The sequence below is a fragment of the Adiantum capillus-veneris genome, chromosome 16, assembly GCF_014529385.1.
Source record: "Adiantum capillus-veneris isolate H3 chromosome 16, ASM1452938v2, whole genome shotgun sequence".
Lineage (NCBI taxonomy): Eukaryota > Viridiplantae > Streptophyta > Polypodiopsida > Polypodiales > Pteridaceae > Adiantum > Adiantum capillus-veneris.
In genome coordinates, this window is record NC_140946.1 from 157,506,332 (window position 1) to 157,509,823 (window position 3,492).

Consider the following 3,492-nt stretch of genomic DNA (forward strand, 5'->3'; position numbering starts at 1 on the left):
CTCTACGACTTTGTAGAAGCAATCATTAGCTAGTTCGGACTGCATTTACGTCTACAATAAAAAACATAGAGGCTATTTTCTTTGAATAGATTGTGCATTTGAGTTGACTAAGAGAGGAGAGAGAGTGTAGAGAGAGAAACACATAGCATCATCTCAACTTTAACATTGAAGGCCTTGAGAACATACACACAATGGAGCTTTATGGTTCCCTTTGTAGTAGATTTTGTGTGCTCACGTATGGCGAGCTCTCTTTGCGTTTTGAGAGGAGATTTGCATTGCCATATGCATTTTTGTTCGTGATGTATGACATCTATGGTTTGACTTGCTCTAGCTTAGTTGGCTATTTTAGGTCTTGACAATTTACAGATTTGCACAAATAGATATTTGGCAGATTATGGCGCAACACTTCACAGGCATGAGAAGTTTATGCATATGGCATTGAGAAGTGCGGTTTGATCTCCATTGAGAGCATGTATCACCACAAGTACTATTTGCATCACATGGTGCCAATTTGAGTACATGTCTTTATATGCTTAGTAGCGAGTTTTTTTCGGGTATGTACCTTATATGCGGTTCCTACCATTGTACGCTTCTATGGAGCCATTGTTAGCATTTATGATTGTCTTGCCTATATTGAGAAAATTACAATTTTTAGTCAGCTTGTGGTGGTCAAGATCATCCCTTTGGCATCTTAGATGCAGGTTTTTATGGTTAAAATTTTTCTCATTTTGCAGGGGAGACTCTATCCAATTTTTCCTAGATTCTCGCAATACATTTTCACGTATCTGCAATCTTATATGATGGTATAGTGGTCTATTTACTCCCACTTTGATAGCGATCCAATATTTACTCTCACTTTGACAGCTCTTTTTTGTCAGCTTGGACACAGATTTAGTGTTCTTGTATCCAATCTTGTAGGAGTGATATTAATGGTATGCTCATAGTGGCTACATGTAGATTTGGTATGCACTATTTTTTATTGATGAGCATTGTGATCGTGTTGCATACAATTTATAGGTAATCAGTGGTTACAGTTTCTACATGCTTATAGGTGCAGATTTATGCGGTTGTTGGATTTGTAGCACTATTTGTGGGATGCGCCTTTGAGCACAATGTTTGCTCATGACTTGTGTGTATGGTTATGAGCTTTATGCTTAGTTGAGAGTTGTTTATCCTAGTCTTGAGTTGCTGATATTCTTTGTGCTTGCGTTATCACTTTGCACTTGATTATGTGTGGATTCTGCTTGGTTTAGAACAAACATTGGACACATTCGAGTTATGGATTGCATATGCAAGCATTGGATTATTGCAATTTCATGCTTGATTAGCGTGGTGGTCAAGTGATCTTCCACTTTGTGCATATGTGTTTTTCTTGACTGTTATGACATCCATTATGTGTTACAGATTAGAGTCAACAGTGATGATTCTTGGAGAGAGTGATCTCTATCTTGCCGATACATGCATGTTGGCATTGTGGTCACACATGGCACATTAGACGTCTTTGTTTCAGATGTATGAGGTAGCACCAGAGATGTATGCACGACGTAGAGATGGTTTTGACACAAACTAGAGAGGTGGTTTTGTATGCCAGTGATCATGATTTCATGTTTACCTCTAGTGTTCTTCTTGCTTTCATGTCTGATAAAGATGACACTTTCTCTTGATGGCTGCTAGATCAGTATGCAACATTCCACATCACATCATGTTGGGAGTGGTTTAGCACTTTTGCTATTGGGAGTCTTGGTCATGTGCATCTAGCTGATGGATCGCCATATGGCATAGAGAGTGCAGGAGATGTATGCTTGTCATTGCCTAGTGGTGAAAAATATGCCATGACATGTGCATTATGTTCTTGAGATTGCACAAAGCTTGGTCTCACTGAGATTCTTGAGAGAAATGGTTGTCAAGTACTGCTTTGAGAGCATTCTTTACAAATGCAATTGGGTTGCCTAGTCATCACACTAGGAGCTAGATTCTACATCATCTACCCATTGTAGGTTTCTCAGGTGCAAGACGGCATAGTCTTAGTGACGACACTAATGTGTGAGGAGCAAGAGACGAGGTGTGTCTCATTCACGGATGAGCTCCAGTATGCTTTAGAGACAAAGCATGTAGTTGTGCAGGACATGTCAATGGACTTTGTGAAGGCAGAGATGGGGCGAAATTGCTCCAATCAGACACAGCAAGTGTTGTCAAAGTAAGTGTAGATAGATGTAGAGTAGGTATACTCCCTAAAGACACATGCAGAGATGGCATGCATGGAGTTCTTTGATATGCTCATGCTAGAGGCTGATGAGTTGATGCCACAACACATAGGCATCGAGTCCCTATGGATGAGTAGGAGGTGGTCCTCCAAGAGTCGACACATCCATGCGTAGTCTTGATGGTGCAACATAGCAATGATAAGGCTAGCATAGTCAAGTTTGCCATATTTCATCAACATTCAAGTGTCTCATGTTTGACTTGTTAGTCTCAAGGCCCAACTTAGTAGCTGTAGTGGGAATATTTTCTGCAATGCGCATGCACGCATCGTGCAATCACAATGTGTAATCTCTCTATCTCTCCTTCACTCTTTACCTTATGCTTTGCCATGGATGCTATGAGAAGGTTGTAGGTACGTGAAATTTATATTTTGTCTATGCTTTTTTTTCCAAGACTGTTACGCTCCCACCTGTTTGCAGATAGATAATGAATTTCTTGCTCCATGGACTTATTCTCGCTTCAATGTTAATAGATCAACATAGGAATTTTTTGTTGAGGTATAGACCATTCCTAAGAATAGTAGGTGCACTATACAGATTGGAGTGTGAATCAGATTATCAAAAGATTGTGACAGATGAGGAGAAAGGAGCTATATTAAGAGAAGATCAGTGAAGAAGCATGAGGACATTTCTGTGGAGAAATTGAGAAGCATATTGCTGATTTTAAGGTTGATTTGAAAGCCTCTTTTTAAATGTCTGATTTGGGGCTTTTGCATCATTATTTTGGCATATAGTTTAAGCACATTGATGGAAGCATTACTTTGTGCCAAACAAAGTATATTGAGACACTATTGTGTAGATTCGCCTTGAGGATTCCAAGCCTATTCGTTCTCCATAAGGAGATATTTTTGAAGCTTAATCTTCATGATGCTAGATATTACTTTGATATCACACTCTATCAGTATGTTGTTGGTTGCCTCATCTATATATGCATTACAAGGCTAGATGTCCAATATGTAGCCTCACAGGTGATGATATTTATGCATAGCGCAGGGTCTACCCATTGGAAGGTAGTTACAAGGATCTTTTGCTACTTGATTTCCACTATACATCTTGGGTTGTTTTATTCCAAGGGGGGACCATTGCCTCTAGATTTACAAGCTTTTCTAAACTCGGGTTGGGTTGGTTGCTACGACACACGAGTGGCCACTAGCTCATACATATCTAGATTGAGCAAGAAGTAGCCTATAGTGGACACTTCAAATTGTGAGGCTGAGTACAAGGTAGCTTT